This window comes from Xiphophorus maculatus, chromosome 14 (assembly GCF_002775205.1).
Source record: "Xiphophorus maculatus strain JP 163 A chromosome 14, X_maculatus-5.0-male, whole genome shotgun sequence".
NCBI classification, from domain to species: Eukaryota; Metazoa; Chordata; class Actinopteri; order Cyprinodontiformes; family Poeciliidae; genus Xiphophorus; species Xiphophorus maculatus.
In genome coordinates this window covers 19201360-19219749 of record NC_036456.1, presented here as the reverse complement: position 1 = coordinate 19219749, position 18390 = coordinate 19201360, and the positions used below count along the sequence as shown (strand labels likewise).

Below are 18390 nucleotides of genomic sequence, written 5' to 3'. Positions count from 1 at the left end.
CACAGTTCGGGTGATTTTCCCTGACAGTTGAGTAACAACTCTAGTGGGTATCGTGTAGTTAGGTTCAGAATCCAAAAAGTAAAATGATTTATATGTCACACAAACTCAACACATGTTGAACATTATGTTTAGTCTGCTGTTGTCGCTCTGGTTAGTTTTTACAAATGGCAGTAAGATTTGGATGAAGTATGTTGTTGTACCTTTAATGAACAGCTGACATGCATCCACACAAAATACTTTTTTTTGTTTCCGGACATTTCTCACTCCTTTTTGTGATTCCTTAATCTTCTCTTCAGCTCTCAATCACAACTGCCTCACTGAACAGTAGATTTCTCTGATGTTCTGTAATAGTCAGATTTGCGGGTGTTTTCACATCTGATTGTCCGGTGGACTTTGTTCGATGGGGAGCAAAATTGCAACATTTGTTACATTTTTATCTGGTGGAGTTTGCTTTGTGTCAAAAGGAACCAAATCCTTTCAGCAACATGGTACCTCGTTGGCTATGGTGGCGCTGCACCGTGAACCTGTGACGGAAACAACACGAAAGCCTCTGAAGACACTGAGTGCAACTTCCTTCTTCACTAAAAGCAAACAAAAATTTTGTAGCGTCAGATTTTAGAGGTTGTAGAATTTTGTTTTTGTCTTTGGTAAAATACCACAAGCCATTTCGAGCAAAAGGACTAGACACGCATTTTAGCTTTGGTTGTATTTACCCAGTATGCAATGCTTTTTGGTCCAGGTCATAGATCGATTGAGCATTCACACTTCCCCAAAGGAATCATACTTTCTAGGCAAATGCAAATGTTTGATTGGTGTGAATGCACAATAAGGCTAAGACAAGTTTATTTATAATATATTTCATCAACAATGCACTTCAAATTGCTTTACATTATAAAAACATAACACTAGCATAACAACTTATAACTTTTTAACTGAACCTCGCTTTAAAAAAAAATCCAAAACGATCCGTTTTTAAATATAACTGCAAAGAAATCACACCCTCCTACATTCACAGCCGCATTCCAACATGTAGGTGGTTTTCAAACTGGAGTCTTCCAACATCCCTCTGCAAAAAAGCAACAAAAAAAAAAAAATCCCCTCAGAAGTGTCCAACACAACCAGAGCTCTTCACACTGCCAGAGCGCAGACTGTTTGCAGTTTCCAGGAGCTCGGTGTCCTGTACTCTGTTGCCATATGGTAGCTATGTTAGCTCACAGTGCAAACACAGCTGGCTGCCTCCCATGGTTGCACGGCTGAGCAGCAGCATAACTGCAAATACAGGGATTGTATTTACCAGCACTGCATTAATATGGCTGGGTTTCATGATTGCGTTTGTCAGATGCATTAGCGTTCAAGTTGGAGCCTGCTTTAAAGGCTCTGTTATGTTAAGATGATGATTGTTACCTTTCATATTACACTGCTGCAGGCAGCTGATGGAAAGACACAGCGTCTAATTTAAAATCGGGATTAAAAGTGTAATCATCTAGCATTAAAGGCGCTCGCTGTATTATTCACACTTAAATGTATTTCTCTGTGCGCAGTGTGTGCTTCACGTGCTATAATCTCTTAGTTCTCACATGGCTGGTTGATAAAAGCAATTTATGTGGTCGTCTGAAGCAGGGACACACTCAGACAGGGAGATAAAGAAGGGGAAGACAGGGCAGGTACAGAACATTGCACATCATAAATAAAATGTCAGAAACACCGGTGCATGCTAGCCAGTGCTCAGGGTAGCATGAAATCTGCTCTCGTCCCCTCCTCTCTTATCTCCCCAGCCTGGCTGTGTTTATGTGAGTGCAAGCGTGTGCGGGGTAATTGAGGTGTGCGACCTTGCTGTGGGGCTGGCAGGTGTACGGCCTGGTGATGAAATGAATCTGGGGTTGGAGGAGGGATGGGGGGGGGGCTGATACTCTGCCTCCATGTGCATAGATGTATGTTTTCTGGCATTCTGTTGTGGAAGAAAAATAGATGTGTGTGTGTGTGTGTGTGGGTGGAAGCACAGTGTTCTGCATGGGACTTGGAAATGAGATCATGTGCATGAATTGTCTGCGTGGGTGTATGTGTTATTGAGTAGCGGAGATGCTATATATCACTTTCTATACGCTGCAGAGAGTGCAGAATCTGCTTTGCATGAAAATGCTGGGACGTTTTTAACCATCACTGTCAAATTGTGACCCCCGTCTCTGTAATTACCATCCAGTAAAGAGACAGACGCTGGAGACGATGGGCACATTCTGTCCATATATTATTTTCTATTACTGTCATTTTGACTGAATGTCCTACATATCATGTTGAATCCTGACTGAAAAATGTCGACAAATGTTGGTTTGTTGTGCCACTGCTGGTGTTTTTCTGCTTGATCAAGAACCATGAGGCAGCTTTGAGCTTGTAGTTGCCTGGTCGTCTTCATGATGCAATCTGCATGGGAGTGTGTGGAGTTTTCCGGGGGCTAAGAATTAAAACTCACTTGTAAATTATTCCCATACTAAAGATGCACCGGGTCAGGAGCAGAGGCTCCTAATTGAGAGAGTTTCAGCTGCAAAATGCTCTCTCTATTTTTTAATTCTTTAAATTTTACATACACGTATAACATTGGAAACTACCTAACATTGGGAATTAGAACAATTATCATGGTTAGGGTCTTCCTACCGTACAGTGAAATAATTCTAACCTTGTGTAAAAGACGTCACCCTTTTTTGACTGCAAAGAGGGAAGTTAGTGACTATGAAATTGGGCGATCTAGTCTTTAGATTTATTCCCGCCGTTACCTTGGCGTCTGCCCTGTTACCTAGCAACCATGACACCCAAAACACAAGCTTGTAAAAGTGGAACTTGAAATCTTTATGGGGTTTTTAATTGCTTATTCAGTTCTTACATTCATGACTTTTTAAAATATATTTTTTGTAAAAAAAAGATATAATTTAATAACTTCTATGCAAATGACAAAAGTCACACTTTTAAGCTTAAATTTTTTTTTACCACCATATTTTAATGTACTTAAATCTAAAACTGCACTCCTCTCCCACAGTGGGTGCAGCTGTGGATAATGAACGCCACAATTTATCAAGGTCACATTAAACTTTAGTGTTGACCATTCCTTATAGTGTATCACCTTAAATGATGGACAGTTCGATGTCTGTCTGGTGTCTGCTGAGCATGTCTGCCAGGTGGGATTGTTAGAAAATAATCGGTGCTTCTATCATCTCCTGATAGGCTTATCGGTGTAAATGTCAGGAAGACTCGTAAATATCTCCTCTGAAATCCGGGCTTCGCTCACTGGTTTACATCATCGTAAATATTTCCTGAAAGTAGTTGCATCTGGAGGACTTTGCAATAAAAAAATGTAGCCCTGCTCTCTGCCTTTGAGTTTGAAGTATAGAAATTTGAATTTCTGATGTTTAGGTCTGGCAAATAATTTGCTTAATAGCCAAACCATCAGGATGATGATTATTAAATCTACCAGTCTGTCTGCTTTAAGCTAAATGTAATCTGTCGGTGTGTCACATTGAGTTTTTTTAAATGCAGTGCTCGCAGTGTGACTCGGTCATCCTCCTCTCTTGCAGCAGAATATAGCTGAGCAGCAGAATCCATAAGCTCTCCCACCCCTCCCCTCTTCCTCTCAGTAGCACACTGCATCTGTGTCATGTCACCGAGTTCGTGCATCCCAGAGTAACCCCCCTCCTTTTCCTCCCTTACTAATTCAATCTCTCTCTCTCTCTCTCTCTCTGTCCTTGTGTGTCTGTGACTGTCATCCTCGATCTCTTCATCTTCGCTCCTCCACCTCATCCCCTTTCCTCTTCCCTCTTTGTCCAAAAGAACATTTCCCCCCCCTCTTCTCTCTTTCATCCTTTCTTCCTCTATATTTAATGCGCGTCGCTTTCTTAGCATCTCTTCCTTCCTCTCACTCCATCATGCAGCACCGGCACACATGCACATCAATGCATCGCTCTCTCATGAAGCATGCAGGAACATAAAACTGCCTGCGTGCATATATTAATATGCACGCAGGCATAGGAGATCCAAGCTCCTGAGCTGACGACTGCATGCATAATCTATCTGCACATACAGAACGTGAACAGTGCACTTAAGAAAGTGTGTGTGTGCGTGCGTGTGTGTTTTGGGGCCCCTCCAGGCTCCTCCCTCAGGAGACAGGTGTGGACCAGATTGGGTTCCGCCTCATTTCCTCTGCCCTGCGCAGCTGGTCAAGGACACATTTACGCACACAAACACAGGCGCGTTGAGCTCATGCTCGCTCACACCTCGAGTAAAGACGACCTCAGAAGGATCAAATGCGACATTAGCATAAAGCAGGCGAATGTCTCGAGTGTTCAGGAGACAGGCTGCTCACGGATTCCTGTGGAAGAGGATTACAGCTGTGATTACGAGATGATCGGAAGAGTCTTTCCATTGCAGCACAAATAGATTTACAGCCTCAGGATAACATTTCATAGGAAGAACTGGAAGTTAGGATGTAAAATTTTCACATCTCAGCTGAAATTAATGAAGTTTAAAAATAGTCTTCAGACGAATTTCAAGGAATTCCTTCAGTTTTGATTGTATCACATGGCGACTACTCTGAAAAACTGTTAGCATGGCTCTGACTATCTTTTAGTTTGATTATGAGTAGCTCTGTTTAAATTATTTGTTACCCTGACTCTTATTTTGATATCACTTTAACTCTGATTTGCTTTCAGTTTGACCTAATTGGACAAACTCTGAATAACTCTAGTTATTAGCAAGGCAAGTTTGACCTTTGATTAGCTATTGTCTTTATTCCTGATGTTTTACTGCTGCTTGCATTCTTAGGAACTATTAGTCTGACTCTGTGGAGCTTAGCGTTTACTTGGGTTTACAGTGGATCCCCATATTCACAGCAGAACTACCAGTGAATAGCTAGAATCTGCAAATATCTAGACCCCATCCAGAAAATATTTATGCCTCCCTACTTTAGTTGTTCAAACCCTGTACTGTACTGTTAGCTTGACTTGTAGCTATTAGCTATTAGCTTTGATCTGAGAAGCTGTTAGCATGACTGAATCAAGTTTAACTTTGAGGAGCTGTTGGTGTTACTTGGATTATCTGATAACTTGATGTGTTGCTATTAGCTTTATTTCGAGTATCTCTTAGCACGGGATGACTGTATAGTCGCAAGCTTAACTCTGGTGTTACTTGGATTTAATATAAGCGTCACTTGTAGCTGTTAGCTGTATTCTCACTAACTGCTAGCTTGATACTGAATAAGCATTACCTCTTAATTAAATGTTAGCTTGATTTTTGATTGGATAGTCTCTACTCTTGGTGATTGCTTCCTTTTCTATAGGTTAGCTTGATTCAGCAGTTATTAGCCTGACTCTTGCTTAAATGTTACCTTAAATCCTTCATGAGAATGTCTCGCTCAAACCTCAGATCACTCAGACCGATGTCTAGAAGTAGAAAGCAAGAAGCCGAATATTTATAAGTACTTCACTCAAGTAGACTGTTAAAAAAAACAAAGCTAGCCACTGAAAGTCTCACTTTTATTTCTACAGGCATTTAGCCAACATATTAAGTGTAAATGTACGATTTCATTTCTTAATCTCCGGTGAGGTGTCCAACATATGGAAACCTAAGGAAAAAATTTTCAGCATGCTTACTCAGTGTAATATTTAATGATGTTATTAAAAGCTGTAATGTCTGTGTGTGCTTTGCTGCTGTGGCGCCTGGTCTTTCCAGGAAGTGCATGATCACAGACAGGCAGACGTTGCCTTTGGAGCGTGGACTGAAAAAAGAGACACGGGAGCTAAGAGGGGGAAGCACGGGCGACTCATGTATATATCCTGTGACTGTGTGCTTACATGATGGTGAAAGTGATTGAGTGTTTGTCACGTTGTAAGTGCATATGTGTGCGTTTTGCATGTGTGTGTGTGGTCTTTTCAGGATGGTGGGAGCCCCCATGTGGGGATCACATGTGCCTCAGTGAGATAAAGAGGTCTTTGTGAGCAGATGTAGGAGATGTGGCTCATGTCACACACATCCCCTTGTGCACACTTTGCATACTATGCCTCACATCACTTTTTCTCACAAAACACGTTCATTGTTAAAAGGCTCACCACTTGCAAATTAAATATTTTCCACGTCTAGTCTTCTATATTTAATAAGTATGAAATCATTCCAGTTTAAATGGGGAACACAAACAAAGCAGTGTTAAAAAAAAACCTGAGCAAGTGTTGTTTGTTTTATGTGACTGCTAAATGGCATTGTGCAACTAGATAGTACAGTTTAGCACCTCTGCTCAGGTATGTGGGCTTGGCAGGGCTTGCCTGACAACTCTACTCATGCATGCAAATTATGAATACAGTGTCCCAGAGACATCGGGTTCATACTTTGTGCTGAATCTATTCACATCTGACCTGGCGTTATTTGGCTAGTGGCCCAAAGTAATTCCGAGCATTTGTGTTTAAATTTCTTCTTTTTGTTAAACGTTTATGAGACATAACTTAACTGATTAACCACAATTTTTACATGTTTCTAGTAACACCCAGGCTTCATTATTGTCAAACATAATCAATAAATCAGTTTCATAGAACTCTTCTGACAACATAAAATTGGCAAAAAAAAAAAAAAAACATTAGCTGCCCTTCCACTGATCATTTAATTGTGTAAATTGTAATTATGGAAATCAATTTGTTTAAGAGAAACACATCAATTTTGATAAAAACCCTAGCTGTGACTGAAATATGAAAATATACCATGTAAGTGTGCATATCCATTGTTGCCATGACTTCTAATGACCTACTGCGTGAACAAACTTATTCTCGTGTGATTTTAATTGCTACTCTTACTTAACAGAAACTCCACTTGTGTAAAACTGTATTTTGTTAATATCGAAAAATTTTGTGCACATTTATATTGATATTTTTCTGGATTGAAATGGTTACAAACTATTTCTAATGGACCTGCACATACTCTGCAAAGATTGGTAGATTTAGTGGAAAGAATGAGAACAAAAATTGGTAGGGATAGGACTTTTCACACTTCAATAGAAGTATAAGTGCAGATCACCTGGGTTGGATTTACAAGAAAATGAAAACATTTCCACTTCCCCAAAATAAACCACACATTTCAGTGTTCTGACCAACCACACAATAGTTTTTGGACACCATGTGAGAAAGTTTGACCCAAATAATGTGCCAAGAACAAGCTGTGAGAACTCACTAAACCAGGGCTGCATGAAAAAGATGACAGATTAATTCTCCTGCTGCCCTAAGAGAGAAGAAATGTTACATTCTTTTGGAGTATGTAAAGGTGTTTAGGCTTTAGGACTCCATCAAACCACAGTGAAACCCATTATCCACAAAGAGGAAAACCTGGAACGGTTATAAACCCATCAAGGAGTGGTTGGCCTACCAAAATTACCTCATATTTCGACAACTCGTATATATGAAGTCACAAAAGAACCCAGAACAACATGTAATCCTAATTTTCTCTGTTAAGTTCAGAGTTCATGATTCACTAAAATAAAGAGAAACTGGGCAAAAGGGAGAGTGCCAGTTCTTCTGGCATTCTTTTTATGCCAGAAGAACTGCTGGCATAAAAAACAAAGACCTGTCTCACATTTGCCAAAAAAAAAAAAAAAAGTCATAATGATTCCCGAGACTTTCGGGAAAATATGTAGACTGAATTTTCTTAAGGGTGTGTGAACTTTTACACCTGGCATTAAATTAGAACAGCATTTCAGAAAAAGATAATACCTACCGTCAAACATGATGGTAGTTTGATGGTCTGGGGCTGCTTTGCTTGTTGAGAACCCTGACAACATGCAGTAATTGATGAAACAATGAATTCTGCAGTTTTTGACCTTATGATTAAGTGCAGTTGGTTTAAGGTCAAGACAATTGATCCGATTTGGCATCCTATCTGACAGAAAATTGAAACGGATGATGTTCACAGGAATTACAACACTGAGGCTCACAGACCGTTGCTGATTCCCTGCGACCTCGTCTCTGGACTATGCAGCAATTGTCAGGAGTATGACAGGAAGTGAGACACGGTAACAAAGTATAGCAGATCCGCTTTGGGGGAAAATACAAACTAAAAATCTATCACTAGCAATAAAAGTAGCGTAGTGAGCCATGGTAGGAGCTAAGAAAAAATGACTGAAACGTCAATCTTGTTTGAGTAGCCACTGATGGACCGGTTTGTGTTTATGCTGGCGGGATATCTGGTACATACTGTACTCTCTCATAAATACTCAATCTCCCAAGTCCGGTGTTCCATAGAGGGGCCGTCAAGTCATAGCCTGTACGTTAAGAAAAAGTCAGACCGGAGAGTGAAGAGTCGGATGCAAGCGGTGTGTCTTGGCTTTTAGGCAATGTGGCAGTAATCGAAAGTCCAGCAACAAGTCCACCTCTGAGTAGTGGTAGATATAGTAAAATAAAGCTAAGGTTCATGAATGGCCTATACCTGAAACAAGCTTTGAAACGTCACCATATATATAGTTATCAACAAATCGACCCCAAGTAGGGGTGCACCTATTTGTCTGCACCAATTTTCTTAATTTTGGGAGATCAAACGATACGTACGTGTGAACCCAATCTTATCCCCTGATCTTATCTACCTCAGCAAAGGCCTAAAAATCAACCTGTCTTCTTCTACTGTCCCGTGAGAGAGGTCTATTGACGGGCCGGCTGCATGTTTACAGTACTCACCCCGCTGTTGTTAACTCAGCAACTCTGTTGGTATATTTAGCAACATTTCATACTAAAAAAAACTTGGTATTGGCTTTTTCAAGATCAGTAATCATTGATCCCTAACCCAAAGCAATCCAAAATCCATCTCCATAGACTAACCCCCTAATCTGCCAACATGGTTTATTTATGTTGCATAAGAAATCCTTCAGTTCAAAAGTGATGAAAGTTAGTTTTCCACGAGGTACTGTCACGGTCATCTGTCATATTTGAGGAAAGTGTTACTTTCCTCTCTTTCTAAAAAAGTGTTTATATTGTTGGGATGCCTTAGGGCTTGTTTCTTAGAGTGCTTGTTCTTTTGAAACAGGCTCAGGCACATCCGATAATTGCAGCAATCATGTTTTAAGCTGAAAATTAAATCAGCAGCTTGCACAGGGTTGTGTTCCGAGGTAGAAATTGTTTTTGTGTCAATAAAGTTTGTAATCAGTTCAAACAGAAGCAAAAATAAAGTGATCGTCAGTTAGATTCCTGGAGTTTTACCACAGATACTTATTCTGGTAAATTTCCAAAACACTCCGTTTCCTCAACAGGTGGAAAGTACAGGAAATCCCCTTGTGTTTGTATGCTGAGCTGTAAATATCTGGAATCAAGCGATTTATTTTGATGTTTCTATTTTTCTGCACTTTCTTGGGTTACTTGATCTTTTCAAAACAAAAGACTCAGAGGAGTTTGACGACTAAGGCAGCGTTTTATTTGGAGAACTGACGTCACTGGTCTAGCTGCCCCGAATGCTTTCGACAGCTGTGAGGGATGCGCTCTGCTCAGCTGCTGTGTGAATACGTTTGTATGTGTTTATGTGTGAAAAAGAGAAGGATCATCCAGGGTAAAAGGGTTATTTTCATAAAGCCCCTATTTAGGCACGCTTGCTTAAATCTCCCTTTTCTTTGCTTTCGCACATACAAGCACGCTGTTCACAGCTCCTGATTCTGGCAGCGGCCACAGTCGGCCTGCTTTCATTAGTGTCTGTCTAGACGAGATTTATTACCAACTGCTCCTTCCTGTCCTCTCCACTTCCCCGTTTTCTGTCGTTTTGTCTCATTTCTGGCGATTTTCAGACGCTCTCCAGCCGTGCGTCGCAGGGCTTGACTCAGCCTCGTCTGTCACCCTCCCCCTCTTCACGTGGGTGTCATTTTTCTTTTTCTTTTTTCCTGCCTGTCCCCGACAAGGAAGTCTGACTGTCTGCCTTGTCTGTCACTTCATACAGCCATCAACTTCTCTCGTGTTCATGCGTGGGAGTCGGTGTGGGTGTTTTGGTTTTGCGAACTAGGCTCGGTTTTGACCATGACCTTTTGGCGAAGCCATGTGGCAGAAGTTCACCGAGCCAAACATCCTCAACCACAGCCAGCGCTGCTCTCCTCCGCGCTGTCTGTTCCTCTGCCAGCTCTGGCCGCCCAAATGCACGCATGTTTACAGGCAAGCTAGACAGAAAGCAGACTGTCGGCCTCTCTCGTGCATGCACTCAAAAATAACATGGCCAACACCCAATTTAAAGCCAAATTCAAAGGGGCAGATCAGTTTTAAAGCATCTGAGCAACCAGTTCCTTTTGTCATCCAATAGCAATCCTACAAATGTGTGCATTTACCTGAGTCTAAATCTCTTGCACACCTTCAGGATATGGTGTGATGGCATTCCAAGAGATTACACGTTTGCAAAACAAGTCCTCGCTCTTGATTAGCTCCCTAATGCCTGAAGCAACTCCTTCATATTTGCCTGAAAGCTGGTGAGCTCGGTGCATCTGAAGCACTTGGAAAAACAAACAAGTAGAGACGCAGAGGAGTAGATGGTGAATGCATTGGGGCTTATAGGAAGAAACCTCTGTGATCTATTACCACCTCACAGCAACTCAGTGTAAGTATGAAGCCTGTTGCCCCAACTTGAAGAGCCTTGCTGAATCAGCAGTGACTCAGGACTAGAGCAGCTCAAACATGGCAAACTTCCTCACGCCATGCAAGCTCACACATGCTTAACAATGCATGTCAATGTAGGGTGTTCATTTTATCGCTACAGCAAGGTATTATAAACATTAGTGGTGAAAGAGATGTGGTTGGGCACAGTGTTTGCTTATGCCACGTGCACAGTGCTATTGAAACCAATTTTAGAGAAGAACAATGATTGAAAAATGCAGAAATAATTACGTTTATTAAGGCAAAAATCTATATAAACCAGTCACTCTGTCGGAAAATAAAAGGCTCTCATACTAGCTCATGAATTAAATGTGATTAACACATCAAGAATGGATAAATCAAGAAATCACCTGCATCACAAAATGAAGTAGGCTACACACAGCACATTGTTCCCTCACCTCAAGAATTTCAAGAACAGATAAAAAATACAAAATTGTTTACATCTATTATTTTGGAAATGGTTGCAAAGCCATTTCTAAGCCTCTTTCAATGCTTTGAAAATCTGGGAACCATTAGCCTCGAATTTAAAAAACATGGAACAGTGTGAATCTACCTAGGAGTGTGTGGCCAAAAATTACTCCAAGAGGCCTTCAATGACTCATTTGGGAGGCCACAGAAGAACCCAGAATATGTAAAGCCCTTCATACAATCCCAGGGCAATAACTACTCATATCCTGTTCCCAAAATATCTTGCTGATCCTCAAGACCTTTAAGTAAATATTTAGTGGACTGATGAGACAAAAGTAGAACTTTATGGCAAAAATCTAAGAGCTTTTGGGGAGGAAAAAGAACAACATACCACCAAACATGGTAGTGGCAAAGTAATGGTTTGGTCATCACTTCATAACCATAAATGCAAGCCCACCTGAATTATGCAACGGGACAATAAGCTAAAGCAAACCAGTGGGTTTGGCTTTGAATCACTCTAAGGAACCAAAATGAAGTGGCCTAGTCAAAGTCTGAACCTAGTAGTAGTTGTGATGCAGTGGCGTGACTTTAAACCTCATGTTTGAAAACTAACTTCATAAAAACAATCCTGCAAAGAAAAGTGGAACAAATCCTGTCCCACAGCAATCTAAAATATTTCTTGCCAAGTATCACAGACACATTGAAAGTTGTTGCCACAGAGGGCGGCAAAACTGGTTTTAAAGGTCTGTGTATGCTTTCAAGGTAAGACATCTAGGGGTGTAGCATTGAGATAAGTTGTTTCTGTCACAAAAGTACTTAGGCGCGTTTTCTTAGGATGATGGTTTACCAAGTGACCTGAAAGATTGTTTTCTTAAGGTGGATTTTCACCAGTCAACACGGTTCTGAAGAGTCCATGTTTCAAAAAAGACTTTGACCCAGCTTTCAAAGGGTTTCTTGCCATATATGTTTAATGTATGAAAGGAAGTTGAGGCCCCTAACCCACTAAAGGACGTAGTGATAGGAAAGGCTAAACTGGGTTTGCAGGTTGATGTTGTGAGGTGATGGTGGTCAGATTGCCTCTTGACACACATTTTGTCTGAACTGTTGCCATTTCCTTCCAACCTACTTTCCTTTTGTACCCATAAGCAAGCCGGTTTTCAAGTATGTGCTAATTTTTCTTGGTATTGTTTTGATGAATTGTAAAGATGTGTCTCAGCTCTAGGAACTCTTCTGTGTCAAAAAAGCCTCTTTGATTTCTTTTTCATAAATGGCAAGAAGTAGAGTGAGGGGCTGTACTAATTTGATTGCATTCTGGAGTATTAACACTAGATGTCTCTAATACCTGCAAAGCCCTCCTTTAAATAATAAAATCAACATTTGTTCCTTTGTCGTCTTTGCTTAGCTAAGATTGGGGTTGCAGTGTGAAAGGTCTCTGTGTTAATCTGCTAAAAAAAAAGTAATTAAAGTTTGACTGAATTTGAGATCTAGATCAGTTTCACTTTGGATTTTTGTCACCTTCTGTCTACTTTAAAAATCAAACCACTGTTTATTGTTTTGGCATCGGATCAGACATACAGATTTTGAGCTAACCATATTCCTGGATTGTTTTGATCTTTTTATCTATTTTTACACAATGTTCAATTTTAGGTTGAATGGCAACTAAATACAACTCTTTGTCTGCATTTAGGAAATCTCGTTTGCTTTCACCCTCTTTTATCTTTTTGAAGCCGCTTTCTCCGTCTGAGTCTCGGCTTTTTCACTCCGACTTTGTCTCTGCCGGCTCTTTGTTGCTCCACCCTTCTGCCTCCCTTTTTGTGCTGGTTAATGTCAAAGGGAGATGCTCCCACTGGTTAACCTTTACAGACCAAAGATAAACACCACTTTCTGTATCTTGCTATCGCTCACTCTATCTATTGGTACCTCTCATACACACACATGCACGCACGCACTCTCGCATCTAATCTTAATCTGTTGCTATTTGAATGCAACTGCATGTGATTTACAGAGGCCAATTAATGTCAAACCTGCTGACATTTACTTGATGTGTCATAAAAGAAGATATTCTACCCTAGCAACAAGCAACCCTCAACACACACTCATTTGAGTTTCTTTCTTTAAGGTAGCACCCACGTTCTTTCAAAAACACCTACACACACACACACACACACACACACACGCACACAGCTGTGGCCCCTTCAGGGAGTTTGCTCTCTGGCCCCTGGTTCAAAGGTTCGGGATCTTAGCCACCAGGCTGCAAGCTCGGCGAAGGCTGAGCCAGCTATTTCTGCCTCTTATTGACACAACTGTCGCACACTCGGCACAAGCTGTTCTGTTCTCCGCTTCAATAGGAAAGCATATGGAGGCCGCCGCTGCGTGGGCGTGTTTTTTTGTGCAGCCCTGCAGGTAGAACATGAGAAGAAGTGGAAGAAAGACAGGAAAGGTAGAGTAGTGTAAAGTTGCCCTGTGGGTTTGCTTGGCACGCAAAGGCGTCAGAAATGACCTGGAGCTTTGGAAGAAAACTGGCGGTTTGTTTGCATTCAGACATTAAAAATGACAGTGATAGAAATGCATTGAGTGGAGTTAATAAAGCTTCTGCAGGTTTCACCAACTCAAATTTAAGACTTTTTAAGGCCACAATGAATTGAATTTAAGACCTGTAGCACGACAAAAATGCACAAAAGAAAATTGAATGTTATTTATACGTACATACAGAAAACTACTGGGGAACAAATTGTTCTCCTTGTGAGGTTAATTACAAATATTGTTGTATTCTTACATCAGTCGAAGACATCAATTACCATTCGTTCTTTTAATCGTTTTTCCTTTTTGTCATCATAGCTGCGTGGGTTGCTCTCCTTCCTCTAGTTCTTTTTCATTTCTTGTCCTCAGCTGTATTTCCCTCCATGGTAACAACTTTGTCGAAATAAAATTCTTAAGTAGGAAAGACTGGCAGTTGACCACCATGCTTAAAGTCCACTAACCCTCCAACTTCAGAGTTTGTGTCGCATGAAATGCTGCTCTTAGATCAGTGTTAGTTTTCTGGTGAGCTTTAGCAACGCCAGGAGATCAAAACTGTGACATTTCTGGGGTCTGTTTGTTGCTCTTGGCAGCAGCTTTGAACTTCTCACGATGCATATGACTCTATACGGTCTTTACCCCGGTACGACAAAGCTTTTTTTGCAAATACACAAAGCATCATATGGGTTGGCAACAGAAGTGAGCCAGTGGCAATAAAGAACGTCATCCAAATGGCGATAAATTTGCACTTAACAATGAAAGACGCTAAATAGCCTGCTAAACCTCCGACTAGTTAGCAAGGGAATATTCGCAGCTAGGTGGAGTTAGCTACTACCACCTCAAGTTACAAAATACAATGAAGAGATCAACTCAAACTTTTGCCTCACCAAAAAGTCTTGAGTAAAATACTACATAGAATAGATGAGATTTTGTCGGGCATTGACAAAATTTAAGACCTTTAATTAACATGTTAAAGTTAAACTTCATTTATTTAAAGGTTTTAAGTTTAGATACATGGATATGAGACTTTTTAAGGATGCGCAGGCTACTGCTTTTGGAGAAAACATTGCATCAAAATGCCATGAATATAATGATCCATTGTTTTTGATACATGCAATGATCGGGTTGATGGCCAATACTAATCTTTCTGATCATTTTTAGATTAGAGTAGCGTTCATTCAGAACTGGGTTTTTTCAGAATCCGGGATATAATGTTTATGGACCAATTTTGCTTGAAAACATGAGCAGTAAGAGTCCATTTGTATGAAATATGTGTGTTTGTAGTCTTGTTTGCCTTAATGCTTTGGCACATTGCAGGTGCTGCGTGTGTGTGTTCTCAGGGTGTGTGTGGAGGTGTGTTCTGGGGGTGGGGCGTTACGCCAGTGTGCCACCTGTTCTCGGGCCTGCAGCCCAGCACTGACACGGTGACTCACTGACCGGACGGCACACATACAGATGGCCACAGCGCTGGGCCATCTGTATGGCTGACACACCAACACACGCTGTGGTTTCACTAGCCAAAACCGACGACATACCAACAGCGCCATGACCACATCGAGTCACGCACGCATACAGATACAAACCATATGGCAAAGAATAAACTCTCGCACAGAACAACAACCGGACTTCTTCTTCACACTGCTGCCGCAGCTTTCTGGCGTCATATGTAGTATAACTTGGCATTTGCGGTTTATCACACCTCACCTGTGTTCTTTTTTGTTTTGGTTTCAGGAGGTTGGAGGGTGTCATGGTGGCCCAAAGGTCCTGAGAGTAGAAAAGCAAGGACTTAACCTACAATCACTTGGTAAGGCTCTTTTAGAGGACTTGAAGCTGCGTTAGTTTTGTGCATACATCCACCATTTGGTAAGCCACACTAGTGTTGTATCAGGATGTAATAAAGAAGATCTTATTCTTATCAGGTTCTAAAAAGATTTAAATCTAACCTAACAAGAACAAAAACACTTCTGCTTTAGCAGAAAACAACAGCAAATACACAGAAACACTTTCTGTCAAGCACAGTAGTGGAGGTATGATCATTTGGGCTCCAATCCAGCTTTTTTACCACACAAGACCGAAATGACCGCTGAACGTAGATCCAAACTACATCAACAAGACAATGATTCCGAACACAAAGTATGACAACAAGAGTAGAATTAATGTCAAAGTCCAGACACCAACTTTATTGAAATGTCTTTAAACTTGAATGAACTGAACCAACGGTGTAAAGGGGAGTGGTTGTGATTATTTGTTGGATGTTTATAAAGTCTGGTGAGAGTCTAATGGTGTTCAAAAGGCAGAAACAGCTGGCTAATGTTATCTGCTAATTGTCCTCTTTAATTATTCCAAACACAGCTCTACTTTCCTGTCCACCTTACTGATCAAGGTTTTCTCGAGTTTAGACCTGTTGTGTGGTGAAAAATCAGTGTGTAGATAAGAGAGGTAAAACCGGGTGAGAAGTGCGAAAATGAGTAAGAGAATAGTAGGAGTAAAAACAGCACATTAGTCACACATAGTCATTAGCTGAGAAGGTGGTGGGCTGTAGAATCACAAGGCGTTAGCAGATTGCTATCTTTGCAGTCTCATTCATGCACAAAACAAACTCTTCTGCTAGTCTGAACTGTCCTGGCAGAGAAATGTGCTTGAAAAGCATCTGAGTCAGGCATTAAACATTCCATGCCTTTGAACTTCAAAGCTTTCACTGGAGGGAAGAAGGTGAATGATTTGCTTCATCATTCAGAGGTTTGCAGCGTCCGAGCAAAACGGCATGATGACTCTGAGAAAATACTGTCATCTCCTCTTTTTTTCTTTATAATTACCTACTTAGGTGCTAGTTTTAGTGTACATTTAAAGGCTGACACAAAAGTAAGGGCAATATGGTTGAGATTTTATGCAAAGGATGTCTTAATATTAAAGGACATATTAATTACTGTGGACTCTATTGGGGGATTTTTCTTTGGAAAGTGACTCCAAATTATTTTTCCATTGAGCGTATCTAAAATACTGAAAAGAAAATGCTGCTTTGGAAGCTAAAATACTTGAGATGCTATTGGCTAGAGTTTGCAAAGCAGCCAATCCAGGAGCGCCATTAATTATTTTTGCCGCTGATTGGATGTGCCATTTTAAATATAGGTAAGGAAGAATGTATAGCTTCTGTGATAGTGTGAAGTTTCCACTCTGTTATTAATGCATAATCAGGTATATTTGGAGGCCTGAAGTATTTGAGGATTTCAGCTATTCGTGGGCAGCTGTGATTCATCAAAATATTCAACCACCAAGAGAAATAAACTGAGGTTTATTTTGGTTTCAGAAATAACGAATCATGATCTGTAATAATTCATTAGCGGATAGCATCTTGGTCTTTCCATTCCTGACCCTAACAACTTACAACACACCATGATCACTCAGTGATCAACTCAGTGCGTTGATCAACTCAACGCACTGAGTTGATCAGTGATTTAAAAACATAAAACATTCCAGATTAATATTATATTTAAAGCATTTTTTACCTCCCTTCTTTGTCCGTAGTGGTGTAGTTGACATACTGCTATGAGTAACCAGAGTCCATTTCTCCAGATCATTCTTGAGATATTTGAAAGATGATGATGTTATCCCTTTTAAAGTGTAACAGTTGATAATCCGATTGCTTTTCTGCAAGTGACAAACCAGATTCAGGCATCATATCACGATTTATATGACTAACGAACAGCAACACAATCTGCAAGTTTTTTATAGAGCGGAGTTTGAGACCTCAGAAATGTGGAGACATAGTTTTCCACGCTAAAGCAGTAACCTGCTGCACCACAACAATTTTTTGTGCTCCTACTTTTTCCAACGAGAGTCATAAATTAGTCGGTCAGCATAAGCAGTAATGCATTCCTTTTCAGAGCTCTGCACACTCGTTACTTTTCTGACTGTCTTGCATAACTTTAGGTAAAGTGAGTGTATTAAGCAGGACTGCTGTGCTTTTAGCTTATCGTAGCGCTGCAGTCAGGATTAGCTGCAGCTCGGCTCCCTCTTGGTGCCTCTCTCCCTGAACGAGGGCTTTAATTATCAGAGCCGCTGCGCTGCAGTCAGGCAGCTACATGTGGGTGTGCTGCAGCTCGTCTGGGTGTCTGAGCGCCTGTGCGGCTCCGTCTCCTCGCAGAGGGAGTGGGGAGGTGATTATTATCGTGTCTGTCGGTCTCTCGGTGTACCCAGGATCTGACTCACGTTATGCCACATGCACACACAAATATAATCCTACATATCGGAGGCCGAGAAGTACCATCTGTACCAGAAAGGTCTCCTATGTCTGAAAGCACACAGAGATCCTCCCAGCCCTGTGAAGCTCTAGCATTCCTTCTTGCGCTGATGTCTGGACCTCATCAGTGTTCGGTTTATTTTTTAAGCATGTGTGGATGGAATGAAGGGAATTTTTTAGGGCTTGTACCCATGAGAGAGCAGCTCTGTGCTGTATATTTGGAGTGTGAGAACTGGGTTGTCCTGGTCTCTGATCTCAGTAATTACAGTCCTTCCCTCTTCACACACACAAACATCTGCCTGGTCTCTTTATACATATGAATGCGGGGCTGTTAGCCTCCCACTAGAGCTCAAAGGGCTTAAACACTTCACTTTCCGTCCTTATTGTCTCTTCCTGTAACATACAGATATATATTTAGGACCCCCAGACAGACTGCAATGCCGTGGCTTCCCTTGTTATGGGACAGGAAGGATGAGAATTTTATTTCTCAAGACTGTTATTATATACAAATATGGTACGTTAATGAAGGAAACAGCTGGAGGAAGCTGAGTGTGTATGTGTGTGGCACGTGAGGGTCCCACCCAGTCCCACATC

General features: G+C 41.0%; 1 protein-coding gene across 5 annotated transcripts in view; it reads left to right on the top strand.

Moving 5' to 3' along the window:
• LOC102225181 (lysine-specific demethylase 6B-like) overlaps positions 1–18390 on the top strand; it is a 108147-nt gene that overhangs the window by 60676 nt on the left and 29081 nt on the right. For 4 of the 5 annotated variants that reach the window (XM_023346870.1, XM_023346869.1, XM_023346871.1 and 1 more), the window contains one exon: positions 15288–15360. The exons of the other annotated variant lie outside the window; for it this stretch is intronic. The gene's annotated coding sequence lies outside the window, so the exon portion shown is untranslated. The remainder of the gene's footprint in view (positions 1–15287; positions 15361–18390) is intronic. 5 annotated transcript variants of the gene reach the window in all.